Raw genomic sequence first — 13,972 nt, 5'->3', positions numbered from 1 at the left:
AAATTAAGAAACTTCTGAAAGGATGTCTTGGGGAAAGTGTATGTGAAATTTTGCCTCAATCTGTCCAGCCGTTCTGGAGAAGAAGATTTTTAAAATTTATTCATTTCAATCCAAGATGGCTGACGAACCATGTGACCTATGACATCATAAATTTACATTCTGACTCCAATCCTCCAGTGGAATACATTTGTGACGTTTTGTGTTCATCGGATGAGGTGTGTTTTTCTATCCAAGATGGCCGCCAAACCATGTGACTTGTGTGGTCATAATTTTTACTATGTATGTTGACATGATGGAAGATGATAATTGCAAATTTTCGCTTCGTTAGGTTGTGTGATTCCAGAGAAAACATTATTTAAAATTTTTCTTGAATCCAACATGGCTGCCAAACCATGTGACTTATCAATTAGAAAATATCAAAAGGCAGCAGGTCACGTCTTGCTTGATATGTGTACCAAATTTAGTACATATATCTTGAGGAGATTTGTAGTTAAGCTCCGGAAACGAAATGTGACGAATGGACCGGCGGACGGACGGACGGACGGAACCCATTTCTATATCCCCCGCCAACTTCATTGGTTGGTGGGGGATAATTATGATATCATAGATCATATGGTGCAGAACCATTTGAAAAAAAACGAAAATTTTTGGACCTCTGTATCTCTGAATCCACACCAAGGAAGAAATTGAAAATTGACACATGCCAAGTACTCCTCATGGGGAATAAGTGAGATTTTAGGATGTCATAGGTGTCTTCATTATGACATCATAATTGCATATGTAGTACATCGGATCAGTATGAAAAATTTTGAGGGTTATCTCAGGAAAAAATGGTTCGCAGATAAAAAAAATTGATGATGTCATTGGTCTCGTGATTCAGCAGCCACATTGTTTTTTATGTTTTTTTTAAACATTCAAAAATGTTCTTCTCTGAAGTGGCTGAAAAGATCAAGGCGAAACTTCAAGATTCACATATATTATGTCAAAGGTCACATTGTTTGGCAGCCATATTGGATTTACCTTAAAACCCATAAAAATCTTCTCCAGAACGGCTGGGCAGATTGAGGGGAAATCACCAAGATGTTATCAAGCCATGGGTGTACAATTTTGTTTTGGAATAATTGAGAGGTCACATGGTTTGGCAGCCATATTGGGATGAAGAAAAATATTAAATATTGTTTTCTCTGGAAATGCTTAATCAATCGATCTGAAACTTCAAAATTATGATGTAGTAGTGATGGATAATACAAGTTTTAAATTTCTACTTGATCAGATGCATCGTCTGGCATCCAGAATTATTTATTTTTTTATTGGTAATTTTTTTTGTTTGTTTGTCTTTTTGTTTTTTCAACCAGTCTCACTTGACAGTGCGTGGATGGGTTTGAGGGTAGAGCAGTTGCAGCGAAAATGTGAATCCGATACAGGTTCCTCCTGATGACTTCATATTTGCTTTTTGCCTATTTAGATTCGCTCTGATTACTCCAATGCAGGACTGTTCCTATTTGGTCTTCCATTTGATTTTCATTGAATTTGTTTCAATCCCACTGTAAATTCAATTGAATAATAATAAAAAACATCACGGGTCAGGGTCAGCTGTCCAATCAAAGCGGGATTGCATCAAAGAGGGACGTCTTGGTACCCAGTCATCACTGCCAGCAATTATAAAGTGCCAGTTCCACTTATGTCTCATTAATTATGTAACACATCTGAACACAAACGCCACACAAAATATATCACACAAAACTACCCAAACACCACACCAAACAAGTCCTGGTGAGGGTCCACAATCCCTGATTGCTCTTTTTCTTGTTTATTTTGTGTATTTGTTTGTCAATATATGTTATGTTGGAGTATGATGTTTTATATGTTTTATCCAATATGGCACAATGCATTGGTCTGACATATTTAAGACATAAAAACGGAAAGGTTATCCGTACTTATGGGTGTAAGATATTTTTTTCCGCGATATCTTTCCCAGATTTTTTTTCTTTAAAATAAGCCTGTTATAAGGTGTCTGGTTTAAGATTTGAGCATCTTGAGTTTGAGCCCTCGTTAGTTGTTGAATTTGCAACCAGCAGTGTTGACAGCCTGTCATCCTTCCAAGGTTGGCAAAATGAATGCCAGTGTACTAGTAATAGAGGGCACTGCATCAGCGGAACAGCTTAATTCCCAGAAAAATGATGCGACCAGCAGCGACAAGCTGCACACAATATCTAGCTATCTTTAAAATGTGTCTGAAGTTTTATTTGAATAAAAGTTTTATTTATTTCGGCCCAGTTATAAACTGTCATTCTGGTGGCTTGGAGACATGGCAAGGCATAAATTTCTGTGCTTTTCCTCAGATTGTGATTAAACTGGGTGTCCCCTCTGCATTCATTAGTTTGTAGATGTTAAAGATCTCACAGAGTCCTTCGAGAAGCGTAGGTGAGCGATCTCTGGCACCCTGACCAAATTCCTTATTCTACCAGGAATGACAGGAGACCGACATTCGAGTCACAGCAATGTCCCCAGCAGTGATGCAACCAGCAGCCACAGACTGCATACAGAATGGATGAAAACTTGCAAATTTTTGCTTTTTATTTTCGTTTAATGTATTACCTTGTGCAGTTTTTCAGCTTTTTCATTTTCTTCAGAATCACAGGACTGTTTTCGATGCCAGAAATATTTTGGTTCAACTTCACAACGAGATGATTGCATTTCACTTCCTGAAGAGTTCCTTGCATTTTCTGATCCAATTGCTGTTCCCTTGTTGGCTTTATGTGTGCTTGGAATTGTTTTCACACTGACCATGATGATAACACTGTTTTGGTCCCATAAACAGCCAAATGACAATTCTTGGATGTTTGGCGTCCTGTTGATTGCTGTGTGTGCCTCTTTTTCCAGCTGTTGGACATTTGCTGGTCGGCCAATAAAATCAACATGTCAAACGCAAAAAGTATTGGCATCATTCAGTCTTACATTGACAATATCATGTTTGATTAGCATCGTCTTGCAGCTCTGCATTAAATCTGGAGGTAAACTAAAGCACTCAGAATGATTGAGACAATCATTTGTTGTTTACTCAGCAATGTGAAACTGTAAAAGAGATACAGTGCCTTCAGAAAGTATTCACACCTCTCAACTTTTTCACATTTTGTTGTTTCAGCCTGAAATTAAAATGGATTAAATAAAAAATAAAAAATTGGCACCGATCTTCAAAAAATACCTCACAATGACAAAGTGAAAACATATTTTTAGAAATTTTACAAATTAATTAAAAAATGAAAAGCTGAAATGTCTTGCATTAATAAATATTCAACAACCTGAGTCAATACTTTTAGTCTGGCAGCCAAAGGCCAAATTTCCCTCTAACGCCAAAATGTCTGATATAGTTTTTTTCTCTGCTGATTATTTACCATTGGGATGAATATAATGAGATCTCGGGTGGTGTGGTCCGCTCACCCTTGAGCAATTTTAAATATTCAAGATGGCGTCCAAGATGGCTGCCGAGAAGTCCAAAATTCGAAAATTCCCATTATTGGGTGGTCGCTGGAGTACCCTTATTGTCGGGTTTTCCATCTGCGTGTGTGTGCGTGTGTGTGTGTGTGTGTGTGTGTGTGTGTGTGTGTGTGTGTGTGTGTGTGTGTGTGTGTGTGTGTGTGTGTGTGTGTGTGTGTGTGCATCTGCAACGCGGGGCTCCACAGCACAAACCAGCAAACCGATTTCGATGAAACTTGGCGAACAAGTGCCATCTGGACTGTGAGTGTGCGCGTTTGAGTTTCGTTGCGAAGCAACCACCCGTTGCTATGCAGCGGCCGAAAAACCGCGTCTGGTATTTTCAATACTTGTCCTACAGTTTCGAATGTGGAGAAACGAGACTTCGGAATTAAACACTTCGAGATATTTAGAAAATTTTACTTGAGCCGATTTTTGATTTAGGTTTTATTTTTAAAATGGTAGTCCTTCAAAAATCGGGTGTCTATTTACCGTCATTTTTTGTTGTTGTTTGTTTGTGTGTAATGGACAGCTCTGGAGACCAGAGGCGTCAACCGATTTTGATGAAACTTGACAGGTAGGTTCATACCAGGATCTAGTTCTATCCATTTGAGCAACCCTGCTATGGACATCATCGTTGCCTAGCAATGGGACTTTGAAATGTTTGAAAAATCATAGAAAAATTATTTTTTCCAAAATCAAAAATGGGCTTTCAGGCTTTTATGCGCACTATAATCAACCTCTTTGTCAAAAAACATTCAGCCCGATCCGTCAAAAACTGTATGACGAGTATGCAATTATGTCGCGACCACCCATGTCGCCTACCGGCTTGTTCCAATGTTTTCTGCCATAGATCAATGATTTTTATGCCAAGATCTATGTTTTAGGATCCAATAATTTCGATAGAAAGGGTTTGAGAAGTATTGGATGTACCGTTGCGATGATAACTAGCAATATGGCTACCACTAAGTCGGTAAAAGGTGGTAAAAATGGCAAAACTGCCATCAATTTCAAGAAAATGATTATTAGAGCATTGTTTTTATTATCTAGGGATATGCTAATGACCACAATGTATTGGATAAAATAGGTTTAATGAGTTACGATTTTCTGTTGCCATGGTAACCATCGAAAATGACCATTCGGATGTTTGAAATAAGTGTAAAAGATATATAACATAAAACCGGACATTTTTGGCCTTAGATAAATGTTCTAACCCTCAGATCATGATGGGATGGATATGATAAATAAACTGTTTGATGTTGCCATGATGACCACAAAGATGCTACCATAATGGGTAATGTAACGTTTTGATAAACATGATTTGTCTCCTAACATCACATTGATTACCATTACCTTTCAGATTTTCTGATGACAAAAGGAATCTAAAGTTGGAATGACATTATGTGACGTGTACAGAGCATTCTTTCTCTCCCTGAAATTGTCAACATTAATACTTAATCAATATTTTCTTTCTCTGTGTTAATCTCGAGCTAAACCATGGAGCAGGGCTGCGTCTTTAAGTTCCGGTATGGCGCTGAGTGTGATGAGAAGACATCGCTCTCAGAGACTACTGGTGTGGCACGAATAGAAACGATTATCAATGGGAGCAAAGTTTATGGGGACACCTTGCATGTATAACTTGAAACACAGCTTGCTGAAAATTATAACTTGAAGATCTACTACCACAGAAACTGCGTGTCTTGATATACATCAAAAACCAAACTCGCCAAGTATAAGAATAATGAGGGTGCTCCTCCAGCCAAAAGATTACGACGGTCATCGTCAGTGTTTGACTTCAAGCTTCATTGCCTGTACTGTGGAAAAGCCTGTGAAATAAACAAGGATTCAAAGAATCCTAAAAGATGGAGACCAGCCTTCCTGTGTTGTTCAACTCATACTGAGTATGGTGGTAAGCCCTACAAAGAATATCTTCTTGAAAAATGTAATTCTTGTAACGACCACTGGGCAAATGAAGTCCAAAGTCGCATTGAAGGTACCATCAGTGACTTGCATGCAGTTGACGCACGTTATCACAAGGACTGCATCAGCTTATTCTCACTGGAAGTGACCCTGTGTCAGTGGAGATGAATAGTGGTGTCAGCATCAAGCGTCAGGACATGAAAACAACGCAGGAGGAGGCGGATACCATGATTGTTCAGCAAGTGGCAGAGGTTAAGGCTAAGAAAATGATTGTGGTTGCAGACGACACTGACATCTTTGTTCTTCTGCTTCACTTCTGTTGTCAAGGTGGCATACGAGCTTCAACCTCTGTCTTGATGGTTTCGCCAATTCATGGTCGTCCAGTGATTGATATCAATGCCACCATTGACCAGCATCTTGAAATCATCCCAGACCTATTAGCAACACATGGACTCACTGGTTGCGATACAGTGGAAACATACTTCGGAATTGGAAAGGGTGTGGCACTCAGAGTCCTGAGAGCTTGCGTTCATGCCCTAAGCTATATTGGTGACACAAGTCGCGTTCTGTCGGAGGTCACCTCACAGGCAACACCATTCATTCTGGCCTGCTATTGCCAGACTAAATGTACGTCATTGACAGAGGCATTCCAGAAAATGTGGGTAAGCAAAGTGGGCCGGAGTTTGGCTGGTGCACCAAAGCTGGCTACCTTGCCTCCAACAAATGAGGCATTCAAGGAAAATGTGGCCCGCGCTCACCTTCAGGTGGCAGTCTGGAGGAATATACTGCAACCAGATCCACCGAGAATGCATCCAACAGCATTTGGATGGTCACGGGAAGATGGCTCCAAAACACTTTTCCCAACAACTCTTTCCAGTGACATCCCCCTAGCACCAGATGATTTCATGAAATTCATCAGATGTTCTTGCAGTCATAAGATTCCATGCAAGACAGAAACATGTGGTTGCAACAGTGTAAACCTTGTCTGCTCAGTGTTCTGTCTATGTCAGGGTGGCCAGGGTTGTTTCAACGAAAGAACAAAGCAGGTTCCATAGGCAGACGACGATGACGAAAATGACTCGATGTCTCTCAACTAAACCCGGGGATGTATACACATCTGTATCCATCTGCAAATACCCAATGACCCATTGTGTCAGAACATTAATTTTGTGACACCACACTAAACTGAAATGCCTGCAAGCTAAATCTTGAACCTGTGCAGATAATGAGGGCTAAGATACATGTAGATACATCTTGACTCCTCTGACAGCTGAAGATAGATTGTTTTCTTACATTAACATTCGTGTGTGCTCACGTTGTTTCTTTAATGGTAGTTGTCACCTTCATGTAATCTATGGTATTCTCGATGCAATTCCATTTTTGAAATTCTTTGCAATCTCTGTGGTCAATTTGATTGCATTTCCTGTGGTCATCTTGTATGGCCCGAAATGATAATATCCAGGAACAAATCATACTGCTCTTTATTGTTCATCTTTGTTGTTCAGTTTCAGCCATCAAAGCATTCGTTTTGGAAGCTATTTAAGGTGGTTACCATGGCAACAGAAAATCTTTAACTCATTCGTCCTTTTTATCGAATTTATTGTAGTCGATGTTATATAGCTTGGAAATACAAAGAATGTTCTATTCATATTATCTTGGACGTTATGGCAGTTTTGTCATTTTTACAACTTTTATGGTAGCCAAATTGCTTAATTACCATTGCAACAGTACATCCAATACTTCTCAATCCCTTTTTATTAAATCCATTTGACACAAAAACATATATATTGGCCAAAATATCATTGCTTTATGGCAGAAAGCATTAAAATAATAGGAATTTTCGAATTTTACTCCTTCGCAGCAGCCATCTTGTTCGACATCTTGAATACTTAAAATTTCTCAAGGGTGACAGTTACACACCACCCTAGATCTCACTACATACACCCAAAAGATGAATAACACTGAACAACAAATTTCAAAAAATTTTTTTTACTGGAGATGTGTAAAGTGATTAAGACTAATTTGGGTACGCTGATTTCAAAAATCATAACCGTTTTGCTGTATCACGTCAGGATTTTCAGGAACAGAAATATTCCCATTGCCTAGAAGTCAGGATTTCAATGAAATTTACATATGTCTTTAACATGTCTATTTCGTACAATTGTTGTTAACTTGTGTTATATTTCTTTCTTTCAGATAAAGATGAGTAGGCGTTCCTGTACCAATCATCCTGACAACTTCTGTTATGTCTGTGGTCGGTATACCAAAAAAGATCAACAGCGAAGTATATCTACAGCAGTGAAAATGAAGGCCGCCTACTTTCACTACTTCGGGTGTAAGGTGGGGGACCAAGAACAGAGCTGGGCACCTCACATCTGCTGCACAAGCTGTCACACAACCTTGACTCAGTGGTTGGTGGGCAAGCGCGCGAGCATGCCATTTGCGGTGCCCATGATATGGCGTGAGCCGCAGAATCATCATGATGATTGTTATTTCTGCTGCACAAGCATCGCCGGCTTCAACAAGAAGAATAAAGGTCACATCAAGTACGCTGACTGCATCTCTGCTCGTAAACCTGTGCCTCATGATGACGAGAACCCCGTTCCAACACCTCCAGCTGATCAGAACATAGCTGTAAGCAGTGGTGAAGAGGATGGTGATGATGAACCTTTTGAACCCGACACTCAAGAATCACACCTTCTGAACCAGGGAGACTTAAATGATCTTGTAAGAGATCTCTCGCTGTCAAAGGCGAAGGCAGAGCTGCTTGGATCAAGGCTGCAGCAGTGGAATCTACTTGAACCTAACACCAAGATATCCTTGTTCAGAGCACGTCACAGAGACATGGCTGAGTTCTTTGAGATGGAAGACATGATGACATTCTGCAGTGACATCAACGGTCTGTTGAAAGAACTTGGGTGTGATCACGATCCTGCAGACTGGCGCCTCTTCATCGACTCGGGGAAGAACAGCTTGAAGGCTGTTTTGCTCCACAATGGCAACGAGAAACCATCAGTCCCACTGGCCCATGCGTTCGGCATGACAGAGACCTATGAGACTATGCGGCAGCTGCTTGATTCCATCAAGTACAATGACTTCAACTGGCACATCTGCGGAGACTTGAAAGTGGTGGCGCTGTTGTTAGGGCTGCAGTCAGGCTACACGAAATACATGTGCTTCCTTTGTCTCTGGGATAGCAGAGACGACAAGAATCACTGGACGAAGAAAGATTGGGAAGAGCGAAAAGAGCATGTACCTGGTCGACACAACGTGAAGCATGTCGCCCTTGTCGACCCAGCCAAGGTTTTCCTTCCACCACTCCACATAAAGCTCGGCTTGATGAAAAGTTTTGTACGGGCAATGGATCTGAATGGGCATGGGTTTTTATACCTCAAGGAAAAGTTTGGCAACACCTTGTCGGAGGCCAAGATCAAGGCTGGTGTCTTTGTTGGACCGCAAATCCGACAGATTATGAAGGACGAAACCTTTCCGACAACTCTAAACCCCAAAGACCTGGCAGCGTGGAGGAGCTTCAAAGCTGTGACGGACAACTTCTTGGGGAACGAGCGCGCGGACAACTATGAAGAAATAGTGCAGCAGCTGCTGGAGTCCTTCAGGAAACTTGGCTCCAGGATGTCCCTGAAAATCCATTTCCTACACCAGCACCTGAACTTCTTCCCTGACAACTTGGGAGCAGTCTCGGACGAGCACGGCAAGCGATTCCACCAAGAGATTTCACTCATGGAGACGCGTTACCAAGGGCGGCACAACCCGAACATGATGGGCGATTTCTGCTGGTTCCTGCATCGTGAAACTGACACAGAGCAGCACAAACGCAAAGCCAAATGCCTAAAGCATTTTTAATTACATTCTAGTGGAGTTTTTCTGTAATTTCTATAATTTTAAAGCATTCATGATGAAATAAATGAATAAATGAATTTTTGTAAATTTCATTGAAATCCTGACTTCTAGGCAATGGGAATATTTCTGTTATTGAAAATCCTGACGTGATACAGCAAAACGGTTATGATTTTTGAAATCAGCGTACCCAAATTAGTCTAAATCACTTTACACATCTCCAGTAAAAAAATTTTGTTGTTCAGTGTAATCAGCAGAGAAAAAAAATATCAGAGAATTAGGGGTCACTCCCCTTGGCTGCCGGACTATTTGTGGAGGCGTCTTTAGCAGGGAATACAGCTTTGAGACTTCTTGGGTATATCTGTATCAGCTTTGCACATCTGGATTTAGGGAACAGGAAAGGGTGCATCATCAAGGAATAGAAACGAGGTATGGTGCATGGACGAGGTAGGCAATTGGTGAAAAGAAGGAGGTTTGGAAGAGGATGGAGAAGATCAAGGATTAGGGGGGGTGGGACAGCCGGATGTGGAGTTGCTCCACCTGCATGGGCAGAAGAAGAAAGCAGCACAGAGAGCTGTGGATAAGGCAAGGAATGACATGGAAGAAGAAGTGTACAACAAGATGGAAGAGGACAGTGGGAGGAAGATGATACATAAATTGGCTCGTGACAGGGATGGGGAGGGTAAGGACATGAAGGGAGGCAGTGATTAAAGATGGTGTTGGCTGGCGGGTGGCTGGTGACAGAGAAGGGGGCCATGTTGAAGGAAGGATATTTCAAAGAACTGTTGGACTGGGAAGGAAGCAACAGTGAACTGGAGATACCATGTTTTGTGGAGGCGAAAGTGGAGTTTGTGGAGATCACATAGAAGGAAGTGCGGACGACATTGAAAATGATGAAGAAGGGAAGAGCACCGGGCATTGATGAGGTGTGTACATAGATGGTAATTGCCATGGAAGAAGTCGGAGTCAGTGGATGAAAAGGCTTTTGAAAATAAACATGAGCAAGGGTTCATTTCTGGAAGGTTGGATGACAGGGTTTATTGTCCCGATATGGAAGGAGAAGAGCGATGTTCAAGATCCGTGGAAGTACAGAGGCCTAACACTCCTAAGTCATGTCATGAAAGTGCTGCAGAGGAGAGGACAGGAGGATAAAGAAGTGTGGAGATGGAGATCGGTGAAGAGCAGCAAGGGTTTAGGAAAGATAGGGAGACGATGGATGGGATGTTTGTGCTGAGACAGCTAGTTGAGAAGAGGTTGAAGTTCAAGATGAGATTTGTGGACCTGCAGAATGACTACAACACTGTCCCGAGAGAGATGGTGATGGCTACACTGAGATGGATGGGAGTGCTGAAGTGAGGTTGGTGGAAGAGATGTACAAGGGAATGAAGGGAAGAGCTTTGGTTGGTCCTACGGTGTCTGCGGAGTTCAGAATGAACATCGATTTGAGGCAGGAGAGCTCTCTCAGCCCACTCTTGTTTATCCTGGTGATGAAGATGGTAAGCAGGAAAGTAAGCTTGAGGGGTAGTGGGGGAGGATAGTGAATGTGGACAACCTAGCTGTTGTGCTGCAGAGTGGGCAGGAGATGCAGGATGTACTGTGGGAGTGTAAGGAGGCATTTGGGAAGCATGTGCTGAAGATGAGTGGATTGAAGGCTGAGGTGATGTGGGTAGGGCACCAGAGAAAAGAAATGATTGTATACTTATAGGGGAAGAAAAGGAGGCAGGGAAATAGGTTTGAGTCTGTGGGATGAACAGTGACTCGGGATGGTAAGACCGAGGTAGAGGTGCGGAGGATTATTCTGATGGGTGTACATGTGTGGAGGAGGGTGGAGGGAGTAATGGCAGGCCAAAAGACATCAGGAAAATTGAATGGAAAGTTTCTGATGTGTGTTATGTCGACCTACCTTTGTGATCTGGCGACAGTGGTATTGACAGACAGCAACAAAGGCTGCAGGTTTTCGAGAACCATTGGGTTAGGAGGATTGCGGCAGTGAAGAGGGTGGATAGAAGGAGGATGGATAAACTGAGTGAGAAGATTGGTGTGCATATGAGCTTGACAGGAAGATTGGTGAAATGCCGGCTAAGATGGGCTGTACACTTGGTGCAGGTGGGCAAAGAGAGAATGGCAAGGAGAGTGGAAAGATTGAGGGAGCATGTTAGGAGGAGAAGAGGTGGACTGATGTTGAGATGGGAGGATTGTGTGAAGAGGGATATCCATAAGGTATGGGAGGTTGGAGAGTGGAGGTAGTTGGCTGAGGACAGATGGAGGTGAAGGAGTTTCATGGTCAAGGCAGAGAAGAAGGTTGGTGCCATTGGACCTCACCACTTATGAAGGGAAGTGTAGGAGACAAAATTTTTAATTATATTGTACAAGCTGTGTTCCACCTGTCCTAAAAAGCTTTGACGTGTTCTACAAGCTTGCATCAACCCACATGTCCTAGAAACCTCCATTCCTGCTCTTTCTCACACTCTCTCTGTTCTTGTCACCCTCTCATTTGCTCAAGGTCCTCTGCCTTCTGCTTGGATGTCAGCAAACATTACCACTCTGCACAAAAATGGGGCAAAAACAGATCCCTGCAACGACAGACCAATCAACATTCTCACAAACATCAGCAAATTTATGGAATCCATCATCGCTTCAGACATTAAATCCTTCCTATTCTCCAATGGCTTGATTTGCGATCGTCAATTGGGATTCAGGCCAGATCACTCTGACCTGGATATGCTACCTGTGCTCTCCCAACAATGGATGGATCTCCTCAATGCCAGACATGAAATCAGAGCAATCTCCCGAGACATACCACATGATTTCCATACAGTCTGGCACCCTGTGCTGCTCACCAAACTCTCTTCCTTTGGTATCCAAGGCCATCGCCACTCATGGCTCGCAGACTTGCTCTCCTGTCACAGCCAACGTGTGGCCCTAAATGGAGTTCTCGCATCCCCTCTTCTTGTCAAGGCTGGAGGTCCTCAAGGCAGTCTTCTGGGCCATGTTCTTTTGGTGGTTTTCAGGAATGATCGCTCCGACTCTGGAAAATGCTCTTTATCTATTTTGTGATTATTCCACCCTCTACCGTACCATCTGCCATCCCTCAGATCAGCAAGCAGCACCTTCATTGCTCTCCACAGATCTGGATAAAATGACAAACTGGGCCAACACATGGAATAAGTCTTTCAATCCTGACAAATCTCACACTCTCATTTTATCTCTCCGAAAGGAAGATCTCGAAAAAACCCCATCTACTTTCTCAACAATCCTCTTGAAGAGGGCATTTCATTCAAGCTTTTGGGTCTCTGGTCTCCAAAGCCATTTGGACTGGGCATCGTCTGTTGATCAAAGTCCTTCCTCAGCCCACCTGAACTCCCAACCACATACAAAGCTTTTGACTGCAGCCTGATGGAGTATTGATCTAGTCTCTGGGCTGGTGCTCCTGCCTCTCACCTTTGTCGGCTTCACACTGTGGAAACCAAGGCATTTCGGATCATTGGTATCTCCCACTGTGAGGCTGTCTTTGGCCCTCTCACTCTCTCACCGCAAGCAGGTCGGTGGCATTTTTGTCTTCCACAATCTCCTCTCTGGTCTCGCCCCCCCCCTCCCCTTTCCTGCTCTGTCTGTGATATGTCCCCCTCACCCCCCATATTTCCACATGCTACTCAAGGTCTGCCAGAACCCCCCCCCCTGATAAATCTACCAAAATGACGAATCACTGCTCACCTTCACTCTTTCCTTCCTCTTTTTCCTGCCTTTGGAACAAACTCCCACACTTCAGTCAATCAGACTCTTCCCTCCAGATCTTTAAAAAAGCTGTTCAACACCACCTCTTATCTTCTCCTTTCAAAACCACGATCTTTTCTACCCCTGTTAAACCACTCCATCCCACCTCCTTCAAATTCCCTGCTTTCCTTCCCGAAATTTCCCTGTCGTGTGAGGTCCTGAAAGTCCCTGTGGCATCCATCTTGTTTACCCCGTGTTCCCCACCCCCATCCCTCTCCTTTCCTCAGATCTCCTAATGTCTCTCTTCCCCAATGTTTTGTCTTTCCCTGTCTTGCCATTCTTGATTTTTCCCCCCTTTTGTGTGTTGTGTGTTAGCTCTCATACGAGCCTCGACAATGTATTCAAAAAACGAAAAAAAACCAAGCCATCTCTCTCCAAAATTTAATTTATTGCAAATAATTTTTCGGAGCGAGTGAGTCACGTACATCATAGATATGTCACATCGTGTGAATGATAATGACAGAATTTTTACTTTTCTTTACTTAAACAGGCATGAGTAAGTACACTGAAACACGACAGTTTTTTCTGTACACATAAACATAGGCTAACAGTGGAGCTGTTACTCAGAACAGCATTTTAACAGACTGCCAAAGATCAAAGGGTAATGGGATACAATTGCATCCCATACAAGTTGAAGAAGAGAGCAGACAAAGATGAGGGAGCAAGCAGGAGATCATGATTGGTTGCACTTCTGAAGGACTTGAAGGTGGGGTACAAAAGAACAGACGAGGAGACTATTCCAGAGTTGATCAAATAGAGGGATAAAGGAATGAAGTTGAACATTCAGCTTACAGTTGTGGATGATATCCTGCTTTTTGGAATTCATCAGGTTGAGGAGGGTCACCAGGACTCTTCCACTTTTCCTTTTCGCAGTTAAACAAATGTAATTGGTAAAACTGATAGTGATGTATGTGAGCTGCATCACAAAAGGACTTGCCTCAAACAC

General features: G+C 42.5%; 2 pseudogenes; one reads left to right on the top strand and one right to left on the bottom strand.

Annotated features, from left to right (window-relative positions):
* The window catches only part of LOC147034831 (uncharacterized), a 36,455-nt pseudogene extending 33,665 nt beyond the window's left edge, over positions 1 to 2,790 (bottom strand).
* Positions 2,791 to 4,971: 2,181 nt separating this feature from the next.
* Positions 4,972 to 6,538, top strand: LOC147034830 (uncharacterized; annotated as a pseudogene).
* Positions 6,539 to 13,972: the final 7,434 nt, after the last annotated feature.

The sequence above is a fragment of the Eptatretus burgeri genome, chromosome 1 (genome assembly GCF_056783735.1).
Source record: "Eptatretus burgeri isolate ZD-2024b chromosome 1, Ebu_testis_v1, whole genome shotgun sequence".
NCBI classification, from domain to species: Eukaryota; Metazoa; Chordata; class Myxini; order Myxiniformes; family Myxinidae; genus Eptatretus; species Eptatretus burgeri.
Note: the sequence above shows the minus strand (reverse complement) of the source record. Positions and strands in the feature narration are given on the sequence as shown.